Source organism: Dysidea avara, chromosome 2 (genome assembly GCF_963678975.1).
Source record: "Dysidea avara chromosome 2, odDysAvar1.4, whole genome shotgun sequence".
NCBI lineage: Eukaryota > Metazoa > Porifera > Demospongiae > Dictyoceratida > Dysideidae > Dysidea > Dysidea avara.
The window spans coordinates 2104815-2119783 of NC_089273.1; the positions used below are offsets into that span (position 1 = coordinate 2104815).

At 37.0% G+C, this 14969-nt stretch overlaps 2 long non-coding RNA genes across 4 annotated transcripts in view; one reads left to right on the forward strand and one right to left on the reverse strand.

Annotated features, from left to right (window-relative positions):
• LOC136246458 (uncharacterized) overlaps window positions 1-14969 on the reverse strand; it is a 133003-nt gene that overhangs the window by 29490 nt on the left and 88544 nt on the right. The window contains exon 2 of the long non-coding RNA XR_010696433.1: window positions 254-294. This is a non-coding gene — a long non-coding RNA (uncharacterized lncRNA). The remainder of the gene's footprint in view (window positions 1-253; window positions 295-14969) is intronic.
• LOC136246397 (uncharacterized) lies at window positions 12057-14561 on the forward strand. 3 transcript variants are annotated; one of them, XR_010696389.1, is made up of 4 exons: window positions 12057-12882; window positions 12933-13810; window positions 13857-13946; window positions 14073-14561. It is a non-coding gene; the product is annotated as an uncharacterized lncRNA (long non-coding RNA). The 3 variants fall into 3 exon arrangements; XR_010696390.1 differs by having other exon boundaries at window positions 12057-12855; XR_010696388.1 differs by having other exon boundaries at window positions 12057-12814; window positions 14073-14560.

Below are 14969 nucleotides of genomic sequence, written 5' to 3' on the forward strand. Positions count from 1 at the left end.
CCACAAGGAAACAACAAAAATTACATGCCAATACCTCTATGTTTGGTGTCCCTCCTTGGCCAATATCACACACACTGAACTTATAAAGACATTATTTCCTGACAAAATATGGCCTGACAACTAGTGTAATTGACCAGTAATTGTCCATTGTCCAAACAACATTATTTCACACACTAATACATCAACCACACATTGTAGGTTTGACATTTATACAACACAATACACAATACAGGTATAATAAGTGTATACTCACTGGAGTAGGATCCCTCTTCTTTTCAGCCATATCACTATCCTCTGTAACAACATTTACAACACAACATGTTGTAATATTTACATAGTTATCTATTGTGGATCACATGATCACATGAATCAGGAAATTTATAAGCTAATAGGGATGAGTATATTCATAGGTACAGTATCTTTCCAATGGAGTCAGTAACGGAACACACACATTTAAATTTCTGTGTTTTGATTTATGTCATCATGTGGCTGCTAAAGTTAAAGCAGTGATTGGTTAAATAATTTAGCAATCGTGCTCTCACATTCTACCAGACTCTCCTAGTAGAGCAGATTAACTAGTGTGACTGTTTACCAGTACTGTATATCAAGGATCATGAAGTCTCAAAAAAAATGTTAACCAGCCTCACAATACCTTCATGGCACCTTGGCAGTATTGGTTAAATATAATCAAACACAAAAGTGTCTTTAATACTACTTGAGATGCCTCCATTAGGTACAGTGTAGTTATATGAACTTCTTTTATTTAGAGGAATGTCTACTGCATGACTGACAATATCAAGCCCATAGTCATATATAGGTGTTATTGAGTTATGCTTGTCTGAAGGTATTAGTAAGTATGTCAGTCAGGTAGTATCAGTCAGTCACTGTTAGACATCACTTCAGCCCAACTGTGATACCACAGTACATACAATGCATCCACCATGGACTAACTTTCTCTCCTCCTTAGTGTCCCATTTTTCATTGTTGACAGCTCAAGGTGTTGATTTAGCGAATGATAACATCCCTAAGTTTGTAACAGGAATCATCTGTATTTTCTGTAGTGACTGGATTGATTATAGAGGTACCTCTCATATGGTTCTTCATTTGTAATGTTGTTTAAAGGGTTGAACATGCCTGTAGCTAAAAATGAATTGTACTAGCCACTTGCCACTTTTCAGTAACTGAAGTTGGTGTGCCCATTCAGATGAAGCCAAGTCTGATGTAAAGTCTTTTAATGTATTATGCGTTGGTATAATTATTGTAGAAAAAGGTAAACAAACAACAAACAAGTATATAATATAAGGAAAAATTAGGAATTTTAAGTTTTAAAGGCAATGAAACAAGTGCATGGAGTTGCCGACACCTGACGATGCACTAGTGGACATTTAATCCCTTCTTCAATCACGACTAAATTGGGGATTAAATGTTCACTAGTATAGTGACCTATTATCAAATATCTAAATCACATAACGTATTCGGAAGTTTACAATATAATTCTGCATACTTGTAAAGTGTTTACATGGAGAAAATTCCAATACTGTAGTCTATGAGCTTACCGACGAAAAAATGAAGAAAAAGAAAACAGGAATCACTGTGAAAGAACTATGTGACTTTGGTGGCAGAATTGGCCAACTGGTTATCTTTTTCCCCAAGTGAAAAATGTATCCACAAAGACTGTACAGAAGGGGTTGTTGTAAACAAGGATGATAAGACTGTGTTATTGTTCATAGTGTGCTGACTTTTTACTGTATGCCTTTAACACTATAAATGATTCGCTGCTGTAACTTACAAGTGCATACTTGTATCAAAACTATATATACTTCAGTTACAGTATCATGGTACTTCAGTTAACACGTTGATATAGCAATAAAGAGTGTGTAGGTTGCACTGAGGTTACCAGTGAAAATGTTTGATAACTGATCAACGGAAATTAACGGTCATTCGATAATAGGTAGCGGTGTTCAATATTTCATATTATACAGAATGCAGAAATCCACTTGTAACATGGACACTAATCAGATACTATTGCTCACCCTTACGTGAGATATTCTACGAGAAAGGTGCTACCTCCTGGTGAAAATTTGAGGTTAATACTGCTTTCCTGGAGATATTTATGAAAAGCAAAGTATAAACCTCATTCAATAATCGGTCATTTATGCTATCTTCAGGTACACTCCTATGATCCCTAAATTAGTTTTTCTTTGCACTTATTAGAATTTCTGACTCCTCAATTAGAGTATCTCATATTTAATGAACTGTGCACATGTTCTTACAGTTTTCAACACCACACTTATAGCACTGACAGCTTCCCAAAATTATGCTGACATAATCACTACATCAGACAAAGTAATGAGATAGTGATCAATGTGATTCTATTATACTTTACTCTTGCACTGATCTTTTAATAATACCCTCTCTGCATAGATCGTCTGGGTGGAGCAGTGGTCCTTTAAACAAGTCCGCACCATTTGTGCGTTGCTAAGTTGCCCCACCCTCTACCCTTACCCGAAGCTTACCCGAAGTTTTATACGTAAGATAATGCTGCAGAGCGTTTATCTCGGTCCTGATTTTATTCAGGGCAGTAGGCGTTTCCTCTTATTGTCTATGCACTAGCTATATTAATGGTTCTTTAAATTATTTATTTTGTTTTGTGTGACTTTATTATGATTCTGTTTTGTTTGTTTATAGCCACTATTTGTACAGCATTAGTCATCCAAATAAATATGGTCTTCCTCAGTGTGACCTATCAGATGATTCTGAGGCAAAATTTTGCAGTAAGCAGAAGTTAAGTGATAAGCAACTATTGATTGAAAGAGTGATTGTGAAACTTTTCAACCTTTACCATTGTGATGTACTGATAACAGACAGGTTGAGAGCTTGTTTACATCTAAATTAGCAAGAATGGGAAAAGCTATTCAATGAGTAGGAGGAATTGGACGTGCTAAATTGTTAGACAATTGGAAAGAAACAAAATGGTTACTCGAGTTAAAGGATACTGAAATTATTCCAACCAGTAGGAAGCAAAACCCTGACCACTTGGTTGTTCAGTCATTTCATCAGAAGTTTGCCAAATTGGAAGAAAAAGTCAAAAAAGCCAATGATAAATTCAAAGAAGCAAATGAATTAAAATGTGTTAGAAAGTCTAACAAAAAGCTTGCAGCAAAAATAGTTCGGAGTGGAGACACTCGTACTCCTAAAAATTACAAAAGCTGGGAAGAGTATACCCCTCAGTACAAAAGAGTAAAAAAGAAACAGTTTACCAATGATGTGAAGGCAGCACTGTCATTTACAGAATATAATCATTTTACACCTACTAAAGTAAGCTTCATGAATAAGACCACTGGAGAAACTATGACTGTTGACAGAAATGGAAAAGCAACTCAGGTGGTTGAAGAAAAAGAAGCAACTGAAAATAGTGTTGTACAGAAGACACTCTACATTAAGGAATGGTATAAAATTTCTAATGAGACATACCATGGCAAATCCCTCTCTTCCAAGCTCTAGCTCTATTATCAAAGAAGCTAAGAAACTAGATAATTCCATCTGCCCTACCCCAGGAAGAGGTTTGGGAGTCCAACAGTCCATAAGAAAGCGGATACGTAAGGTGGTTTCTCACTTGGTAGAAAGTGACCATTGATTTACAGAAAATTCAGTTGTTCGAGTAAAAATCACAGGTGATGGCACTCGCGTCAGTCAAAGTATGCATTGTGTTGTAATTGCATTTACAAGTCTTAGAGAAGTTGCTTCTCCAAATTCCCCCAGTGGAAATCACACCATTGCAATTCTAAATACAACAAAACATTATTACACTTTAGCAGAATCTTAAGTGAAAATTTCAGATGAAATACAACAGACACAGTCAATAAAAGTAGGTGCTCATCAGTTTGCAATTGAATGGTTCTTTACCGCAGATTTAAAATACTTAGCCATAACCACAGGTATTGAAACTGCTAACGCCAGATTTCCTTGCATATGGTGTAAGTGTCCCTCCGAAGACAGACATGATATGACTAAAGTTTGGTCTGTACAAAATAAGGATGAAGGAGCTAGGACAATTGCAAGTATCAGCAAAGGTTCATTATTGCCTAAAACAACAAAGTACAACGAAGAAAAGTGTGGTTGTATTCAGCAGCCTTTATTTCCGTCCATACCGATATACCATGTGGTTCCCGATATATTATATTTATTTCTGAGGGTGTCAGATGTTCTGACTAATTTGCTTATTGTGGAGTTGAGACATCTAGATGGCATCAATAAAAATACGTTACATTTTGACAAGTACATCAAGTTTTTGAATGAGGATTGCAAAGTATCCTTTCACACGTATCAAGATAAGGAGTCTAAAGTATTGAAATGGAGAGACTTAACTGGCCCTGAGAAAGTTTGAGTATTCAACAATATTGACTCCAGTGATATATTTCCAGATTTGCCAAAAGTTACTGATGTAAAAAAGATTTGGGAACAATTTTAAAACATTTACAAAACACTTCAATTACCCACAACTTTAACTAGTACTCAGTTAAGCAACCTTAAACATGATTTGATTCAGTGGATGTCACTTTTTACCTCCGTTTACCAGACTGAGAATGTTACTCCATACCTACATGTGTTAGTAAGTCACATCCCTGAATTTCTGAAGCTTTATGGAAGCATCACCCCATTTAGTCAACAAGGGTTAGAAACATTAAATGACGACATAACAAAAAGTTACTTTAGATCTACATGTGACATCAGTTCCTTACATCAACTTCTGCTTAAACTAAATCGCATTGAAGAACTAACCTTTAATCTTGATTGCATTCATTCAAAAAGAGTTCAGTTATGTGGAATATGTCAACAGTCTAATCACAACTGTCGAACATGTTCCCAAAACAATGATAGTGCTTGATTGTACATACAATATTATATGTTTTATATTATCACTTGTACAGTTGTAATACAATTAAGTCAAAATTATGAAGTTACTGACATGACTTAAGTACATGATCCCAGTCTGCTACAGTACCATCACAACAGATGAAATGAAAGACAAGTTGAGAATTACCACCAAATACATACTTGCGTAGTAACCCATCTGCTTGCATCTGATAGTCAACCTTTTGTTTTGCATTTTTAAAGTAGTATTTCACTGCTTTTGGCTGGACATAACAAAAGTCTCCATTAGCATTAAGCCTGCATACATACCACCTTTCTCCCAAGATATCATCCAGCTTTGACAAGCTGCTCAACTGGTACATATCTCTATTTTGCCTCCCATTGGTCTTTACACCACTCCTTATAAGTCCTTCAAAATAAACCTTGTCAAAATTCATGACTGGTGCAAACTGGGTCACCCTTCCTCTTGGCGACCAACATTGACTTTATGTTGTTCCTCAGTTCATTATAAAAACAAAACCAACCTTCAGATGGTACTGGGGTGGTAGTAGTAGCTTCTTCTTCTTAAACCGACCTTCAGATGGTACTGGGGTGGTAGTAGTAGCTTCTTCTTCTTAGTCTTCTTCAATGCACAAAACTAATGTGAAGGCTTTGCATGGCCAACAGAGGCTTAACTTCGTCCCTACAAGCAGCCCAATTAATGATAAGGTATTTTCTATCCTATTTATCTTTAATTAATTTGTACATTATACTCATACTGTACTTTAACAACTATTCACCTAGCTAAGCTAGCTTGTGGGTAATTAACTGTATATTAATCATGCAGGTCACAAGAGCTGAAGTGAAAGTGGCAACATTGCTTGTAAAAAACAATGTGCCTATTGCTTTGTCTGATGAATTAACTCCATTGTTTCATGATGTATTCCCAGATAGTGAGATTGCAAAAAAATTCTCTTCACGGCATACCAAAACTGCTTGTACAATCAATGGGGCAATTGCTCCTCGCTATCAGCAGCAGTTAGTAAGATGCATGAAAAAAGATCCATTTGCTTTGGCAGTTGATGATTCAAATGACAGTGGTGTCGAGAAGATGAATCCTTTGACTGTGCGGCTATTTGATAATACTTCTGGCACTGTTTGCACAAGACTTTTGGATATCTGCATGTCTTCTAGTGCAACTGCTGAGGCAGTCTTTTCTAAAATGGATGAAGCTCTTTCAAAGCGTGGTATTTCCTGGCAAAATTGTGTTGGAATAAGCGTTGATAATACCTCAGTAAACATGGGCTGTCATAATTCAATCAGGACCAGGGTTCCAAATGCCAATGCATCGATTTACATCATGGGATGCCCCTGTCATATTGTACACAATATTGCTGTTAAAGCAGATGATGCATTTGCAAAGGTACATTAATATTTCATAATGCTATATGCATGCATGTGAATATTACGTAGGTATCAAAGTTTAATGTTGAAGACCTGGCTATCGATATATTCTACTGGTTTGACAAGAGCACAAAACGAAAAGCCAGTCTTCAGAGCTACTGTGTGTTTTGTGACACCAACTATAGAGAAGTTATCAAACATGTCAGCACCAAGTGGCTTAGTCTTGAGAGAGTAATTGGCCGGATCCTGCAGGAATATGAAGCATTAAAAAGTTATTTTCTATCACAAGGTAATTGTTTTTGTTTCATAAGCGCTCATCTGTGGTTATAATTTTTAAAGATGAGAACGCACCCAGATTCTGTATACTGCATAGTCTATTTGAAGATCCTCTCACTGAAGTGTACTTGTTATTTTACCATGCTGTGTTACAAGGACTTGTGCGCTTTAACAAATTTCTGCAAAGGAATGATCCCCTGATACCAGTAATTCATAGTCAAATGATTTCATTTTTGACTAAACTTGCTGGTAAGTTTTTATTGCCATCTACAATCATAGCAGCCAAAGGAGACTTCTATACAATTGCATATAAAGATTTTGTATTCTCAACTACCAGGTAACATTAATTTTAACCTTTTTATTTTAAATGTATACAGCTGTTACTCAAGCTTTTTCTTACATCAGTCTGTTTTTATTGGATTGATAACCCAGTCAACTTTACGATGATGTATAGAAAAGGGAGATCTGGCACCATCACAATCCAAAAAGTTTTATGAGAGTGTAAGAGCATTTTATGTCGATGCATTTGAATATGCTTTGAAAAACCTGCCATTAAATGATCAGTTGCTCAAGAATGCTAACTTCATAAACTTTACTCCAAGGACGGATTCTGCATTTACTCAGATTGAGTGTTTTGTTGAAAGGTACATAAATTAGCATGAATTTAGAGTGCTATAGATGGTTTAATTGTACGTAGGTTTCATTCATTGCTACCATACAAAGCCTCAGCAGAATGTGATCTGCTGTCTGAAGAATTCACCTCTTACCAGCTGTTGGGTGAGAGGGATATTCCTAAGAATGTGTGGGATGCAGCATTGGTCCATGAAGATGATGACAATGATCGTAGCACTAGATATTACAGAATGGATATGATATGGAATTATATTTCTAGTGTAAGGTTGCCAGATGGCTCTTTATGTTTTCCGAAGCTTTCACAAATTGCAAAATTGGTATTAACCATTCCCCATTCCAATGCTGAAGAGGAGAGGTTATTTTCTTTAGTACAAAAGAACAAGACTGCATTTAGGCCAACTTTACATCCTAAAGGAACTCTCTCTAGCATACTGACAATTAAGCTTGCTAACAATGTGCCCTCACATAAATTTGAGCCAACCAAGGAACTCCTAAAGGAGACAAAGTCTGCAACATCAAAATATAACAAGGAACACCACAGAAAATAAGATACTGACTATGTAGCTAGTTATATTTCATAGGTAGTACTATACAAAATATACTCTGATTCAGTGTTTTCTTTATAGTAACTATTAGCTATGTGAGTGGCATTTTGCATTGTTGTCTGATACTGATAATATATCATAATCTGATTGTAGCATTGTAGTTACATGTATCTACAACTTTACAGTGTGGGCTTGTGCATGAATGCATGGACACTTAGCTATACACTATAGATATATTTCAAGCAGGGTAGCTAATTTAGAGCTGAAACAGATATCCGTATGATCCGGATATCTGGATAATAATTTACTATCCGGATAGTACTTTGAAGCCAAGCGGATAGTAATAACTTAAAGCCATTTATCTGTCCAACTTCTCATCACTAGATGAATCAATTTTCATCATGGAGAGTTAGCTAAGCTAGATTATGTGAAGTTAACAGCAGCCGGGTAAGTTAATCAGCTTGCTCGCGACCACGCCCATCGATAAATTACGAAGTGAGGCTGTGAATGTTGCTGAAGAAGTTGTAACAGAATAGTTATTGCCTTATAAAGAGTTCTTTAGGACTAGTTGTACCTGGAAAAGGTCTTGTAGCAACTGCTACATCTTGTATTCATGTTTTCTCCAGCTGCCAATCTTGTTACAGATGGTGCAAAGTAACACTGTAACATTATCACAAACCTTTTGCTATCATGTTAATGTTTGTTTGCTTCTAGTACTAGTAAAACAAGGATGCTTACAATAAACTATAAAATGTTTCTATAGCAAGTGATGATGCCACTATCCGTAGGATATCCGGATAGGTTTTGTTCAGGATATCCGGATAGTAAAAGTTGCTATCCGTTTCAGCCCTGGCTAGTAGCTATTTGAAGCTAGTTATATACATGCTAGCTAGTTGTATCAACATGCATATTCATTGTGCAGCTTATAGTACTATGTTAAAAAGCTGCATGCACAATATCAAGAGTCAGTGGTTCCTTGTTCATCTATATACTACACCTTGTGGTGTATAGGGTTAAGGATTTCAAGAGCTATCCGACATTTTGCAGTCACGCGATCACTCGTTCAAATTTTTCAATGATGGTCAGAGACTTGGAGCTCTAGCGCCAAATCTGGATGTCGCTTTATTATCTCTTGATAATGACTGAGAAGAGATGTATATGGACAGCAAGCAGTATTTGAAGTGGCTCTGAAGCTTTGAAAGGGGATCAGACTCTGAGCTGGATAATTATTAAATTTGAACTGTCACTGCATGTGGTGGCAGTGACTATACTAAGCTGAATACGTGTGGAATGGACCAGGATGGGAGCAAATAACTAACTGGCAAGGCATTCCGCAGATACATGATGATTATATGTGGTACTGCGGACCACGTGAGCCTGTCATGGTTGTCATAGTAATCATAGGGATTATTATAATGCAGCTAGCATACACACATCCTTGCGGTTATTAACATTGTACACAATTAGCTCTATAGCCCATGATGTAACTGTGTGCTCACACTTTCAATATAACTAGCACAGGGATGCCATGCTAATATAATCTAATCAAAAACAGCCAAGCTGTAAAAAAAGGTGCGGTCCCCATAAAGGCCATGGTGAAAAAAGATGTGAAATCCAAGGTGGCGGCCAAGAAATGGCTGTGATGGTAGGTTAATGGTTACATTTTAATAACAACAATTCAGGTGAATTTGGTGCCAAGACCAAGCGGCACAAAATTCACCTGAATTGCCGTTATTAAAATATAACCATTAACCTACCATCACAGCCATTTCTTGGCCGCCACCTTGGATTTCACATCTTTTTTCACCATGGCCTTTATGGGGTCCGCACCTTTTTTTACAGCTTGGCTGTTTTTGATTAGATATCACTTCTTTTTGTATTTGGATACTGCAAAGCCGGCCTATGGCTGGCTTTGGGGCTTTTTTAACCCATGTGTTTTTTTTCTTTACCACAGGAAGAAGAAAAGAACTTAAAGAAGAATTTTAGTACTTCAATTATTTTTGATTTTATTAGTAATTATACAAATTATATACATATATTTATTACATGCTCATTATTCCCCACAGGATTTTTTTTGCAGCTGATCTCTCTACTGGGTGACTTGAAATGTAGCTGAACTATATACAGGATGGTTTCTTTGTAGCTGAACTCTCTGTAACAGGTGATTTGTTTGCAGCTAAACTCTCTACATGGTGGTGTCTTTATAGCCGAACTCTCTACATGATGGTTTCTTTGTAGCTGAACTCTCTATAAGGTGACTTCGTCTAGCTGAACTCTCTACAGGGTGATTTTTTTGTAGCTGAACTCTCTGCAGGGTGATTTGTTTGCAGCTGAACTCTCTACATGATTGTTTCTTTGTAGCTGAATTCTCTACAAGGTGACTTCGTCCAGTTGATCTCTCTACGGGGTGATTTGTTTCTAGCTGAACTCTCTACAGGTGAATTGTTTGCAGCTAAACTCTCTACGTGGTGGTTTCTTTGTAGCTGAACTCTCTACAAGGTAACTTCTTCTCTACAGGGTGATTTGTTGTAGTTGAATTCTCTACTAGGTGGTTTGTATGAGGGTGAACTCTCTACATGGCTGTTTCTTTGTAGCTGAACTCTCTACAGAGTGATTTGTTTGCAGCTGAACTCTCTACATGATGGTTTCTTTGTAACTGAACACTCTACAAGGTGACTTCTTCTAGCATGATCTTTCTACAGGGTGAATGGTTGTAGCTGAACTATCTACAAGGTAACTTCTTCTAGCTGATCTCTATACAGGGTGATTTGTTTGTAGTTGAATTCTGTACAGGTGGTTTCTTTGTAGCTGAACTCTGTACATGATGGTTTCTTTGTAGCTAAACTCTTTACAAGGTGACTTCTTCTAGCTGAACTCTCTACGGGGTAATTTCTTTGTAGCTGAACTCTCTATATGATGGTTTCTTTGTAAATGAACTCTCTACAAGGTGAATGTTTCTACCTGATCTCTCTACTGGGTGATTTGTTTGTAACTGAACTCTGTACAAGTGCGTTTTTGTGGGTGATCTCACTGCAGGTTGATTTGTTTGTAGCTGAACTCACTACACTGTTAAAAATGGGTAGTTGTTTTAACACATGATGTGCTAATTTTACTAACCACAAAGGTTGCTGATGTAACAACCCACATGTTGAATTAACACATTTGTGGTATTACAACCAAGGTATACTTAATTTAGCACAGGTGATGTGTTAAATTTGCAAATGATTGTGCTGTTTCAGCAACTGAGATGGTTACATAGTAATAGCTGTACACAGTTTATTACAGTTTACATGCTTTTGTTGTTTATTGCACAGCACACTTTAGAGTTATGAAACCTCTAACTGGGCGAAGAGTGAGAATTTGTCTGCTTTGGAGATCTTTTACATGGACAGTGGTAAAGATGTTTTATGGTTCAACTATCCAGGAATGGTAGTGGTCAGAGTACTCAATAACATTTAAAGTTTGCAGGCCTAGTATAACATTTGAATGGTAGACAAACAGTTCTTCAATTCTGACAAACTATATGTGTGATCTTCAGTAGAGGTGACGATGGCACTACCATGCCTATTTTCATTCTGTGAACTTCTGCATTTGAACAACAGGGAATAAACAACAACATGATCACATAGACTCTTCAATATATTTGACAACTATATGGTTTCTAATTATGCTTATGGTTAATCAACTAATTATATTTATCTCACCTCAACTACAGTTTAAAAGCATTCTTTGAATGCTAACCAAAATATGTGGAAATCTAAGGCTACAAGGTGATCTTCAAATGTATGATGCACCTTCATAGATTTTCCTTAAACAACACATGAATGTTAAACTGAAAGAAAATTTGGTTACCTGGTATAGTACTAGAATGAGATGTTGAGCCAAAGCCAGAATGCCGGCTCTACGAATTGTCTATTGTAGATAAAAAAAATTCCACACTTTGTGTAGTGTGTCTCCCTCGATATCTCTAGCACTTTGGCCAGTGGTCAAATCTATTAGCTACCTTTGGTAGTAATCAATCAGTACTTCTTCTGTAATACTGTAGCTAAATCGATGGTATATGACTCCTGCAGTCACTTAGCTATAGCATTACTATATAAATGACTGCAGGAGTCATACCATCAGTATGAACTTCATACTTTTGAATTTACAGTACGGTGTGCCACTTAAATGCATGAAAGTTGATAAATGTAGATCAATTCCACACAGTAGAGTAAAATCAGAAGTATATAATATACTTTTGCAATATGGACCAACAGAAGTTTAAAAGATAGCACAAAAGTTTTCACAGAGGTGACATCAATGTATTGCTGAAACAGTAGCTAGCTATATAATATTATTATATTCGCATTAACTAAAGTTGGTTGAGTATAGTTTAAATATTTCCCTCAAGCCTGCTTGACTTACAGCTAATGTTTACACGCAGCCATATAGCTAGCTTCATGTTTGCGGTACATTAACTATGCTTTAATTGACCATGTATATACAAGATTGTGTACAGTCTGAGTGACAGATGGCTACCACTCCCTAGCAATTAGTGCACCGCAACCTAATGACATTTCAACATAAATTATTAGTATCCTGGAATATCCTACAATAACCATGTGAATACAAGCGATGTAACGCAAATACACTGGAATATCCTATCTTTATCACGTGAATAAGGTATTTTAAACTCATTTTCACAGTTACGATGGCATTGGAAGCAGCTGAATTTTCTGTGGAGCAAGTATGCAATCTACTGTAGGATAGTCACTGGGATATTATGACTCTGTTGTGGAGCTGTTCAAGGAAAACAAAATTGCCGGCATGATGGCACTGTATGAGTTCACCAGCCTCGACAAGGAGGACATGAAAGAACTGGGGATTGGTCTACTAATTTAGGGCACCGGACCCAAAGAAATTGCTTCGTGTGCTTGGACCGACAATGATAGATCTTCCATAAAGACTGAGTGAACATCCGTAGCTGGTACAACACAACGCTGCAGCTCTACAGTGTCAGACGATAATATGAATGACAGCTGTACAAGCAGTATTGCAGCAGTAGCAGTGTAGCAGCATCAAACTATGAGGAACAAGCTCGCGGTCGCACTCATGAAATTGTACGTACGTAGCTACGTAGCTATCCACTTAGCTTTAAATAGTTAGTTCAAATTACTGTGGCGTAACGGTGTGCAAATAAATTTCATGGTTACCTAGATAACTGCTTTCATTTTATAGGTGATACCTTGCCAAATGATGGAAACGGCCACACTGACCCTAATGAGCAGCATGGAGATTCCTGAGCAAATGTCAGATTCCGGGCAAACATAGTTAAGTAAGCTAGGTTTATGACTAGAGTCTAGAGTGTGATGTCCCAGTATTTATGCGTACCTATAGTTATGTAACTACAGCAATTCCATTATAGCTCTGCCAGTAATAAATTAGCTGCAACAGGTGATTTTACAAGTGTATACTTTTTGTTTTTCAGGACGATTCTATCCTTTCAAATGTTCCAAATGCCTGGGAAGACAACTTCACTGTTCCATCACAGTTCTCTGAAAGAACTATGATCAGCATAGGTAATGACAAGGTTCGGCCAGGGCCGAGATTGTCCAGATGACTGTTGCCAAAATGCTGAATTATTGTAAATATCCCACTGCTATACTATGTGAGATAGTAGCAAGCAAGATTATGCCAAGTCTACTTAAAGGGAAGATGGAATGGTGACAGTTTTGTAAATGGTCATGTAAGTGCAAATACTCTCACGTATAGCAAGTGTGTGTGTATGTGTATGTGTGCATGCTGGCATACTCTAGCTGAATACATGCATACATATTCACATTGTTTTTACAAAGGGCTGATGAACAATGCAGTACCAAAACTGGTTTAGAAACTAGCCATGTGGTCATCCTCTGAGCTTACTTTCACTCTTCCTGTAAAGACGAAGAAGTCTGCACACAATGGGATAGGATGTGGGAGTGAAATTTTGAATAGTAAGAAAACCGCAAAATTAGACTTCAAAGATATTGAAGAAAGGCAAGCTAGAAAAAGCACCCAGAGCAATCTCGTCCCATGTTATTGACAATCTAATATCAAAACTGAGGAACTTGTCAACTGTAAGTGCACGAATGCATGTACAGTAAATCATGATGTTTTCTACAGGCCCCTGATATTTCTATTGTTATATTTATTGTGCCAAAGCTGATGCACAAAGAAATGAAGCCATCAGATGGGTTGATTGTAGTGCTAGAGGTATGTAAATGCATGCATATGTGTGCAGTTATATAAAATATTTTATGTAAACAAGTATTATTCATACATTAAAGTAAAATTATGTACCAACTCTACTTAGCTTACATCATATTTGTATGCTTACAGAATGGTGACAACACTGCAAGTAAAATTGAAGACCATGCAACTGCTGCTCCATATTATAATTGAGGCTGGTTCTGCAATGCAAGACTATAATACTTTGGTCATAGAGAATCTCATCTACTTGGACGTTGATGGTCTCTGTTGCTGCTGTAGTTGGGTTGTACTACAACATCGCCTACCCTGAGCAGTGGAACAATTGCCTCCTATTAAACGAGAAGTTGCTGCGGGGATATCTTCTTGTCCCAATCCTGGTCCTCTCCAGGCAGGGCTCATTTGAGATACAGAGAAACTGTCTTAAACAGTAATGCACTCAACATTCTGCTAATGTGTTTCTGTACTATGCATGTACATTTTGTTGTAACATTACTTTTACTACAATGTCACTAAAATATTTTTTTATACTGTAAATCCAACAAGTTAGTTATAGTAACAAATAAGTAGTGATTATTTCAGCATGACCAAGGGTAAAAATAACACAGAGATTAGCTAAAGTAACAAAATAATTTGCGCTAATACGACACAGACTTTTATGTGCTATATCAACACTTACACTGATAGTCATTTTTGGTACCCGTAAGTAACACATGATATTGTGTTATTTTAACTACCGAGTTTTAACAGTGTAAAGGGTGATTTTGCTTGTAGCTGAACTCCTTGCATTGTATCTAGTTTCTAGCTGATCTCTCTACAGGGTGATTTGTTTGTAGCTGATCTCTCTACAAGTTGATTTGTGTGTAGCTGATCTCTCTGCAGGTTGATTAATTTGCAGCCGATCTCTCTACAAGGTAATTTGTTTGTAGCTGAACTGTCTATAAAGTGATTTATTTGTAGCTGATCTCTCTGCAGGTTGATTTGTTTTAGCTGAACTCTCTACAGGGTGATTTACTTGTAGCTGAACTC